Raw genomic sequence first — 12,868 nt, forward strand, 5'->3', positions numbered from 1 at the left:
CTTTCCATTTATTTGCATATCATTCTTTTAATGTCTGCAGAAATGCCCCAAGCCGGAGCCCCGGCTCCCCCCTCCCCGCCACCCCCCCCCCCCCCCGGCGCACCCACCTTTCTCCTCCCCCCCCCCCCCCCCCGACCGCAGCCCTGGCCCTGGCTCCCTACCCCCACCCATGTTGCCTCTTGCCTTAAAGCGCTTTGTGGCGTATTGGATGCCTTTGCCTGGTTAGAACGTTACAGTAAATCTGTGCCTTTTTCTTCCCTCCCTCCCCCAGCCCACACATGCTTCGTTTCTCAGACAGGAGCTGGGGTCCCAGGGTCATGGCCTTGCCCGCAGAGGGCCCAGAACTTCGGAGGAGCAGCGCCCTGATTTGCATCTTATTTGGCATCAATCTGCACACGAAGGTCCAAGGCCCCTAATTCCCAAGTATAAAAATGCAGCAATGTGCCAAAAAATATCCCTCTCCTCCGTGGGTCTGCTCCACCGGCCTGTTTCTCCCCAGCCCGTGACCTCTCCTTGACGGAGCCCTGCCCCTGGAGCTGAGCTAGGCAGAGGAAGCCCCTGGACACACAGCTGTGCCCAGGGGTCCGGTCAGCTGGGTCACCCTTGACCTCCTGGGCCTCTGTCCTTGCAGCAGCCACAGGGGGTGCGGAAAACGGTTTAATTACAACAGGGATGTGTGGTATCTGTTTCCCTTGTTTCCAGAATGTGCTTACGTGTGGGCTCAGCCCAGTCCCGTGGAGGAGCAGAGGTCCTGAGCCCACGTCACAGAAGAACACGGGTCTGAAAGCATCAGGCCTGCCGTGTAAGGCCACAGGTTTTAGGCACCAGTCGTTATCAATAGCAGTCTCTTTACTCCATGGACCCTGAGATAGCAGTGACTTTAAGGTGCACTGGTATTTTATGTGTCCCTGAGAAAGCAGGACAGCTCCCGGGTTTAGTCCTAAGATGCCTCGAGGCTTCAGAGAGAGTAACACGCAAAAAAGGGGGCAAGATGGGGTGACCGGGCAGCAGACGCCCAGAAGCCAGCTCGGGGAGTCCTCAGCCGGGCAGGGAGGCCAGTGCCGCCCCCGACAACGGTGCGTTCACACCGAGCGTCAGCAGAACCGGACCCAGCCTGGGCCCGGGGTGCTGCAAGTGGGACCCCTAGGAACAGGGCTACCTGTAGCAAAGGCATCTGAGACACGAAGGATCCCTGACCCCAAGCAAGAAGCCGTGCTCTTCTGAGACCCAGCTCTAGGCCCTGGAGACCGTCCCAAAGGCCCTGCTGCTGGCCTGAGCAAACGGGCTGGAGGGAGGGAAGGAGCTTCGGAGATGGGGCTTCTGCCCCGGGGGGACTGACCGTGTCAGATGGGGGCCACATGGTGGCCATGGTGAGTCACGACAGCCGCTGTGGACCCCGAGTGGGGCCTGCTAGGGACACACACTGGGCTGAGTTCCATCTTGGCCTTTCCCCAGTTAATTCTCATCCCTCTGCCAGGCAGGTGTACTGGACCTCTGTTTTACAGGTGGGGGCACCGGGGCTCTGACAGGCTGCCTGACTCGTCCACAGCCACACGGGCCCACACTGCCTCTCACCCAGCTGGTCTCCCTGCTGCTTCCCATGGACTGGTCGCTCACATTGGAAATGGCTGGGGCACAATTCTGGGCACCGTGAGGGGACACCGAAGGCAGAGAATCCCATCCCTCCCCAAAAGACGCATGCATTCTGGCCAGCAAGGCCCAACTCCCCCCAGGAGACCGGATCATGGGCAAGGCAGGCACCACCCTGAAAGCCCTGGGTCGAGGGGCACAGAGCAGGAGGGCCAGGAGCAGGGAGACGAGTGGGGATCGGGGCCCCCTGCAAGGCCTGCAGCGAGCCAGCATCTGCAGAGGCAGCAGCCCCGCGCCCCCTTCCTCAGGGCACAACCGCCTCTGCCTCCCTCCACCAGCGTCCCGTTTCCAGCACTCGCCCACAGGGAGCGCCCTCTGCCCGAGGGCTCACAGCACCAGGGCTGGGACCAGCACCCAGACTTTCTTTTTAAAAGTTTTTTAAGGTTTATTTATTTTTTGAGAGAGGGAGAGAGAGACAGACAGAGTGTGAGCAGGGGAGGGGCAGAGAGAGGGGGAGACACAGAATCCGAAGCAGGCTCCAGGCTCCGAGCTGTCAGCACAGAGCCCGATGCGGGGCTCGAACCCACAAACTGCGAGATCGTGACCTGAGCTGAAGTCAGACTCTCAACTGACTGAGCCACCCAGGCGCCCCAGCACCCAGAATTTCTGACTTGCAGTTGAGTGCTGTCTTTGCGGCCTTGCCCTCTCTGCTCCTGGGAAAACAGCCCCATCATGTCCTGTCCTCTCCAATGGCTACTTCTAACGTGTCTATGCTTGATGTTCCCCCCCTCCAAAAAAGAGCCCCGAAGGGCAGCACCCACATGTGATCTCTCTCAACCCCACAGTTTCCGGCTCAGGGTTTTGACAAAGATACAACTTATAAGTACAGCTGACCCTTGAACAACATGGGGCTTAGGGTCGCCAGCCCCTGGTGCAGTCACAAATCTGCGCATAGCTTTCCAAACACTTGGCTAAGAGTGCACTGGCTTTAAAAAAAAATTTTTTTTAATGTTTATTCATCTCCTGAGAGAGGGAGAGGGAGACACAGAACCCGAAGCAGGCTCCAGGCTCCGAGCTGTCGGCACAGAGCCCGACACGGGGCTCGAACCCACGAGCCGTGAGATCGTTGACCTGAGCTGAAATCAGACACTTAACCGACTGAGCCCCCTGTCCTGTTGACCAGAAGCCTTAGCAACAATATGAACAGTCGGCTCACACATATTCTGTGTTATGTGTGTTATACGCTGCATTCTTGCAGTGAAGTCAGCTAGAGAGAAGAAAGTGTTCTTAAAATCAAAAGAGAAAATACATTCACAGCACCGTATTGTGTTTACTGCAAAACATCTGTGTATGAGTGGACCCGCTCCTTCCAAACCCGTGCGTTTCAAGGGTCAGCTGCACTTGCCAGAGGCAAGGCCGGAACCGGGTTCTTTACTCCGGTTTCTCTACCCCGACCCCTGATCGGAGCTGCCATACGGAGCCCCATCCGGGTGCCCCGAGCTTCACCTCCAGGTCCTGCCCTCACCACCGGCCTGGGAGGCGGGGCTTGCCACCGGTCTCGCTGGCCTGAGGGGGACACCTGGGGTCCGGAGAGCTTGGGTTCTTGACCGTCTTAGGCAGAGCCGGGTCCCGCCAGGTCAGCCGGGCCCGGAGTCCGGGCCATCAGCCACCGCGGACCCACCGGTCTTTAAAAACAATTCCGAGCAACTCTGGACCACCTTAAACGTGCTTCTGTTATATCTGAAAACTGAACGGAAATTTAAGTAGCTGCCAAGAATATAGAATCTGACACACCATAAGTATGGATTTTTTACAAAAAAAGGGTGGCAGATGAGTTAGATACCATTTGATAGCCACCATTTGATTTGATAACCACCATTACCCATTTAAAATACGCAAGTAAACTCTACTTTAGCATCTGAATTTTCACACAGCTCCCAAGCTGAAACAAAGAACTTTAAAAACAAACACACATATTTTTTAAAATAATCAATACACCCAACTTGGGGCTCAAACTCACAACCTCGACATCAACCCTGACCGAGCCAGCCGGGCACCGCGAAACCGAGAACTCTCTTTTTTTTTTTTTTTTTTTTTTTTTAATTTTTTTTTCAACGTTTATTCATTTTTGGGACAGAGAGAGACAGAGCATGAACGGGGGGAGGGGCAGAGAGAGAGAGGGAGACACAGAATCGGAAACAGGCTCCAGGCTCTGAGCCATCAGCCCAGAGCCCGACGCGGGGCTCGAACTCACGGCCCGCGAGATCGCAACCTGGCTGAAGTCGGACGCTTAACCGACTGCGCCACCCAGGCGCCCCAACCGAGAACTCTCAAATACGACACCAAAAGCACGATCCGTGAGAGAAAAATTGGATGAGCAGGACTTCGCTGAAATGAGAAACTTCCCTTCTGGGAAAGACACCGTCGAGAGGGTGAGAAGCCGAGCCACCCACCGGGAGAGAGTGTTTGCAAAGACACATCTGATGAAGGACTGGCATCCAACACGTACAAAGAGCTTACAGTTCAGCGAGAAGACAAACAACCCAGTTGAAAAACGGGCGAAACACCTGAACAGCCACGTCCCCAAAGAAGGTATACAGATGACGCGGACGCATGGGGACAGGGGTTCCACGTGATACGTCACCAGGGAAACAGAGCCATCACCACCTACCTGTTAGAAGCGCTGAGATGGAGAACGGGGCCGACGAGGGCCGGTGGCAGGGGCCCCGGGGGCCGGCGGGAAGGCGGGGCAGCACGCGCACTGCGGAAGGCGGTTTGGCAGTTTCCTACGAAACGAAACATGTTCTTACCGCACGATCCCGCGTTCGTGCTTCTCCCTATTTACCCGAACGTCTTCCACCCACACGAAAACCCGCACGTCGATGCTTAGAGCAGCTCGGTTCACGGGTGTCCGCACTTGGAAGAAATGAAATCGTCCTTCGATGATGAAGGCACAGATAGTGCGGTCCGTCCGGACAACGGGGTGTCACTCAGCGACAGAAAAGAGCCGTTTAGACCTGGAGGAACTTAAATGCACATCACTAAGTGGAAGAAGCCGTCTGCAAAGGCCCCGTGCGGTACGATCGCAACATGTGGCACCTGGAAAAGGAGGGCTAGGGAGACAGCGAAGGCTTCAGGGGTTGTCGGGGTTGGGGCAGGGGGCAGGCAGAACACAGAGGATTCTGGGGGCAGTGAAACTGCTCTGTGTGATGCTGTGAGAGTGGGTATGTGTCACTGTACCTTTGTCCCAACCACAGAAGGTCCATCACCAAGAGGGGACACAGATGTAAACTGTGGGCTTTGGTTACTATTAACGTAGTGACGGGCCCCTGCGTGGCTCAGTTGGTTGAGCGCCTGACCACGTTTTGGCTCAGGTCGTGATCTCGAAGTTCGTGGAATGGAGCCCCGCGTCGGGCTCTGTGCTGGCAGCGCGAGCCTGCTTGGGGTCCTCTCTCTCTCTCTCTTTCTCAAAATAAATAAATAAACTCAAGAAAAACTATTGATGTATCGATGTCAGCTCAGTAATTTCACATCAACGGGAGATGTTAATCACAGGGGAGCGGCTGTGGGGACGTGGTGTTTGGGAGCGTCTGTTCTGTGCTCAGCTTTTCTGCACACCTGACACTCCCCCTCAAAATAAATCGTGTTAACTTAAAAAGAAAAAGGCCAGCAGGCTAAAGAAGAGAACCGTCAGTGACTCTTCGAACATCTCCTATGATAAAGGGCACGCACAGCGCGAGGCGTATGCAACGGCCCCTCTTTGCCCCTGGATTTTCACACAGCTCCCTTCTCTCCTGGTTTGTTTACGTCCATCCCACCCACCAGAATTCTATCCTAACGTATTTTCAGTTTGAAAGCTTTTATTTTCCTATCACGCACAACAACGTAGATGGAATCTCGGGACTTAAATGCTTTCTGCCGCTAAAGGTCGTCTGTCTTCTCCGTCGGGCTGCCGTCGTGATCACCGGCATTAAAAACGGTGTGAACTCAGTATACATCTGGAGAGTTAGTGTAAAAAGGACGTTTCGGTTGGAAATACAGGTATTGAAAAGAGGGACGAGGCAGAGTTTCGAGCGGTTTCTGTATTATTGCCAGAAGGCGGGACTAGACGCCGACCCGTTCCTGTCATGGGATGTCCCGTGAATCACCCCAATAAGTAGGTCAGGATGAAAGGCCTCTGTGCTCCCGAGATATCACTGTGGCCTCTTCAGACAGCCCGCTGCCCGAACCACATGCCGATCGGTCACAGAATGACTTAGTCAGCTGACCAGTCCGCGGGCCCTCTGCAATCTTGTTGCAAGATCGAAAACTGCCAGAATGGCAAAAAGCTGTGTTTTCTGCAAGCAAGGAGGTGCAGGCAGGTGGGGCATCGGGGCTGGGCCCAGGCAGGGAGCCCTGAGCCTTTTTTGGGAAGTAAGGGCACAGGAACCATTCCAGGGAAGCTGGGGACGGGGTGGCGCTGGGCGTGAGCGGGTGGCCTGCTGCCCGGCTGCCAGCCGTGGCCGGCACGGACACCAGGAAGCTTCCCGCCCCCAGGACTGTCTCTTGGCCTCGTCCCCTGGCCCCTCACTCGAGGCCAGCCCGACTCCCACCAGGGATGGCCCCTCTCGCCAGGGGAAGCCCCACCCAGAGCCCCAGGCGGAGACGCAGAGGGAAGGCAGAGGGGTGGGCTGTGGGGTCATCCTGCCCACCCGGCATCAGGGCTGCAGCACCAGACTAGGCCGGGCCCACCCGCACCAGCGAGCCGGGAAGGAGCCTGCGGCAGCGGCTCAGGCATCAGAGGTGCCCTCCTCCTGTGAAACGCTTTCCCTGGGGTCTCCGTGGGGAACCCTGCTGCCTGGGCCTCCACCGGTCTCGCCCTCACCTTACTCCCAAGCGCGACCCCCGCGGGGGTCCGGGATCCTTGCCTCCCTGCGGCAGCCCCTCAGCCCCTGGCCCCCCCCCCCGCCCCCGCATCTGCAGGTGCACAGAGGCTCACCCTCGTGGCTGATCGGCTCCAGCACCACGTGTGACCCGTCCCCGACCGAGACGTGTGGGGAGAGTCTCCCACGTGCGGGACACTGCCCCCTCCCCGCCCTGGCCCTGCCACTGCCCGTGGCCACCACCTGAGGACAGCGCTGGTGTGGGGGTCACATGAACAGAGGAGGGGGCCGCTCGGGACATCGCTGAGCTGCCCGGCCGTCCCCGAAACCCACCCTACTTCCAAGCTTGCCATTTCAATGATAAGTTTCCTTATTGTTCAGGCTGGTTTTCGCCAAAATGTCTGTTTCTTGCAACCAAAAGCTATTGGCCTTCCTGTCCAGAGGGCCCTCACAGCCGTCCGGGGGCCACGGTGGCCCATCAATCATCCCCGACGTCACTGCACGTAGGAAGCACCCCGGGCGGCTGTGTGGCAAACGCCCAGGCGCAAATTTTAAGGCGGCACCAAAACTCGGTATTCGAGATAAACCACATTGTAGCCCAACATTTAAAAATGTTGGAATCAGTGCCCAAAAAACCCATGGGGAGCAAGACACGGAAACTTTACCTGAAGACGGGATTCCCACCGCTGACTTCTCCCCCCTGAGACGGCCGGAAGACCCCGCGTGACGCAAGCCTCAGCACCCTGCCCTCCATGTGGGTCTCGGTGGTTTAAGGGAAGGAGGGGAAGTTGGGGAAGGAGGGACCCCAGGCGTGTCACCAGCCATTCACAGGCAGTTTCCCCTTCTGTGCTCAGACCAGCCCTGCAGGTTCTGGGAGGGGAAATGCCTCGTCTAGGGGCAGGGCCAAACCAGAGGCGGCTTCCTTGGATCCCCCGGAGGAGGACACAGAGGAGGCCAGCGGATGGCCATCTGGCAGGTGCTGCCGGGAGGTCCTGGGCAGGGAAGGGAAGGAACGGAGAGACACAGCCTGTCCACTCAGGGCCGCTGATGCTCCTGCCAGGAGACCGGGGACTGGAGCGTTTGCACGGGATGCCCCGTCCCTTCTGGTGAGGGCCGCTCAGGGACGGTCACTCCCCATCTGCGTCCCCCTCTGCGGCGGCCGAGGGGGAGCCCTAGGCAGGGGTGTCGGGGGCTGGTGGCCCAGAGCCAGACGGCGTGCCCAGAAGAGGGGCAGGTGACGGGTGCGGTTGGGGTGCGGCGTGGCTGGTCCTGGCTGACCCGGCTCCCATCCCCCGCCCCGGGGACTCCCCCGACCCGGCCCGGGCACCTCGGAAGCCAGAGTCCTGGCAGATTCCTCCGGGCGATCCCATTGTTTTATTCCAGCTCGGCTGTTTCCATCTGTGTTGAAGCTTTAGTTGGGAACTCGGAATGGCGGTCACGTTGAGAGAACCGTGACGTCAAGTTCTCCCAGGAGAATCATTAATTATCGTATGAGCGGAGCCAGGCAGCTAAAATCCCAGTTCCAGGTGGGGTCTAAGCGCAGTGTCCACCTGCGGCCGGACCGCGGGGTCCCCGAGGCCACCTGCCAGCTCCCGCGCCTTCAGGTGTGCCACAGGCACTTTCCCAACTGCCTCTCGTTCAACCTTGCCCCCCCCCCGCCCCTGCCTTGTGGCAGGTCGGACGGGGAGACTGGGGCCGGGGACCCCGAGCACTCGTGTGGAGGTGGCCGTGCGCAGGGTGGGGGGCGGCTCTGCCCCTTGTCGCCGCGCTGCCGGCCCTCGCCTCCCACTTCTGCCCTGTTAGCTGCCCAGCCACACCCTGCCACCCCCCGTCTGCCAGCCTGTCCACACCTCGGTTGACGGTCACGAGAAAGGAGGCCGCGGGAGGGTGGCCCGTCTCCCCTCCAGACTGCGGGTGGGAACCAAGACTGGGCCGCCTGTGGCGGAGGCGGCTGTCCGAGGGGCCAGGCTCTGCTGGGGACCTGCCCGAAGGCTCCGCAGCCTGGGGGTCACCCCGCGTGCACAGGGCCACGGTGCCGCACGCACGGCTGGCCCCAAGGCGATTCTCGCCGGGACGAGGCACCTCGTCTGCAGCCCTTGGTTCTCTGGGATTCCCGTCCCTGCTGTCCTGAGGGATTGCGGACGAAGTCAGAGAAGGACGGTTTTCACAGACTCGCACCCGCCTAAGGAGGCCCCCAAACCATGAAGCTGTGGGACAAATCTGGAACATCTGCCCATCCGCTGTGTTTAGATCAAGTCTGTGGGATTCGAGCCCCACTCGACAAGGGAGCAGGGTGGTGACCCGTGCACTCTTGCCCGTCAGATGAAGAGCCAGGCGTGTGGACGGGGGGCCCAGGAAGGGTGTCGGGGCTGCCGGAGGCTGGCTGGGACCCCACTTTCCACTTCTCTAATTTTCTGGTTTTCCTGTCTCTGGAAGGTGGGAACGATAATGAGCCAGCGTGGCCCAAAGACGGGTCCTGAGTTCTCTCTTGTCTTTGTTCAATTTCAGATGAGGATCGGGCCGAGCAGTAGAAACATCCTGGCGGAAAATCGGCCGCAGTGTAGGAGTCCTAGGGAAAGCCAGTGGGACAAGGTGGCATTTAAATCCCCGGAGAGCCATGCACTCGTCGGGAGATGGTGTCAGGCCAACTCTCCCTCCCGTTTTGGGAAAAAATTGTATATATTCCTCAGTCCGTTTTGAAAAGACACTCCACTGGTGTTAAGGAATAAGATGTGAAAAACAAAACGGGGAAAGTACCAGAAAGGAATACAAGTCTCTGTATAGTCTTTGTTGATGATGAAGGAAACCCAGAAAAACCCCAGATGGACATCAATAGCTCTGCACCAACGAGGCCATCCGTGACCATAAGTTAAGGAGGAGTCTGGGAGAGGATGTTGGCCACACGTGTAACAAAGGACCAACAGCCCTACATACAGAATAAAAATGGGCGAAGCGTGTGAATAGGTACATCCCACGGCAAGAAATACAAGAGACAGTCAACTCCTTCACTCTTCGCGTTTTCCTCCAAAACTCCCCCTGAGAACCAGGGCTGCGTGCAGCCACCTGCTGGCCCTCCGTGGCCTCTGCACTGGTGGCCTGCTCCGTCCCCTGGCTGCGCCTCAGAGGCCTGCTCAGGGACTCGGGGACACCCAAGCCCCGCTCGTGCCCGGGGCATGGCCATCTGTGCTCTTCTCCTCCCAGGGTGGGGCCGCCTGTGTGATGGCCGCTGTGCCCCCGCCCAGGGCACCCACTGCCTCGGCAGGGATCTGTGAGGCGACTGTTCCACGTTAGCCTTCACGTGGCTCTCGCCTCCGCCGGCTCTCACTGTGCCTCTTCACCTCCTTTCCCCTCATCCTCATCTGCATATTTTTGTTTTGTTTTTATTTTTGTTTTTTTGATTATTTTTTATCTGAGAGAGAGCGAGAGCGGGGGAGGGGCAGAGAGGGAGAGAGAGAATCCCAAGCAGGCTCTGTGTTGTCAGCTCGAACCCGCGAACCGTAAGATCGTGACCTGAGCCACAATCAAGAGTTGGACGCTTAACCAACGGAACCACCCAGGGGCCCCTCGTGTTGCTTTTTTAAATGAGAAAAAAAGAGCTGTTTTTACAAGGCACCTGCAGTACATAACAGGCTCCTCAGCCCCTTCTCAGGCCCCAGGTCTGCCCAGAACACCGCTCACCCCCAACCCTCCACGCTTGGCCCAGAAGGAGGGCGTGCGACCCAAGCCGGGCCAGTCACAATCCTTCCCTGGAATTTTTCTGACCCGGAACAGAGAAGGAGGAGCTTTTCCTCTGCTCTGCTTGGGAGGCAGGCCCAGAGCTGCCACGCCTATCTGCCGCGAGAGACCTCGACAGGCGGTGTCCTGAGCGACATGGCCGGACCCGGGTGCCGCAGCTGTCCACCCTGCCCTTCCTGAGGCCTGTCACTGAGCCGGCACATTTCCCGTCCTGCCCGAGCTCCCCAGCAAGGTTTCTGTCCGGCCACTGAGGCATCCCGGCTGACACACACTGTCACCCCACGGCTCCCGAGGGGAGGTGGGTTTGTGGCCCCCCCTACGGCCCAGCAGCCCCTTTTCTCCCCCCCCAGGCAGCTCGGCGGGGGGGGGGGGGCTGAGCTCTGTGAGCCACAAGAACAGACTGGAGGTGCCAGGGCGGGCAGGCCCAGGTGTCAGCCCGAGAGGGACGCGGCCCCAGGACGGACGGTCTCCAAGCCCACATGAATCCCCTGCTCCGATAACAGGCCGTTATTATCGCTGGACGCTTCCCTGCAAGGCGCCAGGACGGCTTTCTGCAAGACGAATCTGGTCCTGTCACTCCCGCCTGAGATAAAGGCCCCTCCCATACTGTCGCTCTGGAGCCGTGGCCCATCACGCTGCCTCCACCTGAGGCAAAGTTGCCTCCACCTGGAACATTCTGCCGGCGAGCTCCACCTGGCCTCCCTGTCCTGCCCTCCTGGAGTCTGGGGGAGGCCTCCCTCTCACCCCCATGACAGCCCAAGTGCCGCTGCTCACGGCTTCTCCCAGGAGCCGGGGGACCTCTTGGCACCCCCGCTGTGCCCCCAAATTATCCAGAACCCACATTCAGGGCTCTGTCAAGATGGCTTCGCTGTGTTTGCTGTTGAGAGAGCCGCTGACGGAATCGACGGTCATCCTCGCCCACAAAGGAACACCCACCTCTTCTCCGTTTGTCCATTAAACATCCCCCGAAGCGACCCCGAGCCCCCAGGGGCACTAACAGAGGACAAGGCACCAGGGCAGGGAGGGTGTGTCTGGGGGTGGGGTCACCCTTCCTCTGGGCTCCCTGGATCCCCCCTTTGCCCTCCGTGTACCTCGGCGTGTTCACAGTTGCCTTGGCCCCCCCCCCCCAACGTCCTCGGTCTGTGACCTTCGACAGCAGGGCACAGAGAAGGAGAAGTGTCACCAGACCAAAGTCCTGATTTCACACGTGGGGAGACGGCCGCAGAGCGGGGAGGCCCCGCGTCCCGGCCAGGCCTCTCTGCTTGGCCAGGTCCCATCTGTCAGTTCTAGGAGGGTCACTGCAGGGGCCCAAAGGGGAACATGACCCCCGCGGGGTCTTTTCTGGCCAAGAAGCCCTGATTGTTCAGGCGAACGTCCGTCTAGTCTGTCCTCGTCTTCCCACTGCCCCGCGGGGCCGGTGCAGCCAGCAGCTCTGAGGCCGGGTGAGGACAGAAAGATCTCTGTGGACGGTGAGACCCCCTGCTTCCCACCCCCCTCCCCGCCGCCCCGGCATGCCTGGGCCCCCGAGAGACAAGGGGTGGCACAGAAGCCTGGAAGCAAGTGCGTGGGTCCCCCAGTCCAGCCCCACCTGCCTCCTCTCCTGGAAGAGGTTATCCGGCCCCGACGGCCAGGCTGCGGCAACGTCACGCCCGGCCGGTGCCTGTGCCGGGTTCACGCGGCCCTGGAGGCCTGAGGGAGGGTGTGGAGGTGTGCGGCACCTGTCCACTGTGCCCGGCGTCCCTCCAGACCCAGCTCCCGAGACCCCAGACCAGGTTCCCCCGGCTCCCGAAAATCAGATTCTAGAAACAGCCTGAGGCCCCTGCCCCACCCTGTGGGGCTGGGGGTGTGGTGAGGCGCGTGGGCCAGGAGGATCTGGTCCGAGTGCCAGCGAGCTGGGGGCTCCAGGGGGCGGGGGGGGGGCTCATCTGGGGAGCAGGGCAAGGAGCAGAGACGGGTGAGATTTCTCTGTTCTGAGGCCGTGTCACTGCTGACGGCAGCGTCTTTCGCTGGTCCGCGGTGCCCGGGGGCTGTGATTTCTGCCCGTCGAAGTCAAAATTTACTCCTGGGAAGATAGACCTTGGGGACTGTTGGCTGAGACTACATCCCGTGAATCTTAATAGCGTGAAGCCTCCGGACTTTTCTCAAGGGGAATTGTCCAGAAGAGGCGGCTGGGCTCTGACCTCCAGAGCAGGCCCCATGATGCGTCTGAGCCTCAGTCTCCCTGTGCGTCCCACGGGGAGATGGGCACCCACCCCACCCTCCTCCTAACGGCACGTGACACGGCCTGGGGGGGTCCCCCTCTTCTGGAAACGGACCCGCCAGCACCCTCCGGAACCTTCCCGGCCCGAAGCCGGGTGTGGAAGAGTGTCCCTGCCGCCGAGCTGCTGAGCCGGGGTGTCAGGGTCAGGGCGGGGCTGCTGTGGAGCCAGCAGAAGCAGGGACGGGGAGGGGACGGGCCGCGCTCCCTCCCCTCTGATGCCACGAAGGCTCTTCATCTGCTGAGCTCAAGAATCCCTTCCTCCAGGATCCTTGTGTGTGACGCACCTGACACCACACAGGCCTGAGCATGGCCACACCCACTTACAGGCGTCACTGACCACATCGGGCCCCTTCCAGGGGACCATCCCACAGCCGAGGTCCACTCGGTGACCCGGCCCCTCAGCCACAGCTGCCCGGTCGCT

At 59.7% G+C, this 12,868-nt stretch overlaps 1 protein-coding gene across 4 annotated transcripts in view; it reads right to left on the reverse strand.

Annotated features, from left to right (window-relative positions):
• Positions 1-12,868, reverse strand: part of CBFA2T3 (CBFA2/RUNX1 partner transcriptional co-repressor 3) — an 86,139-nt gene that overhangs the window by 54,533 nt on the left and 18,738 nt on the right. For 2 of the 4 annotated variants that reach the window (XM_045439999.1, XM_045439993.1), the window contains exon 2: positions 4,262-4,376. The exons of the other annotated variants lie outside the window; for them this stretch is intronic. The gene's annotated coding sequence lies outside the window, so the exon portion shown is untranslated. The remainder of the gene's footprint in view (positions 1-4,261; positions 4,377-12,868) is intronic. 4 annotated transcript variants of the gene reach the window in all.

The sequence above is a fragment of the Leopardus geoffroyi genome, chromosome E2 (genome assembly GCF_018350155.1).
Source record: "Leopardus geoffroyi isolate Oge1 chromosome E2, O.geoffroyi_Oge1_pat1.0, whole genome shotgun sequence".
Classification (NCBI taxonomy): domain Eukaryota; kingdom Metazoa; phylum Chordata; class Mammalia; order Carnivora; family Felidae; genus Leopardus; species Leopardus geoffroyi.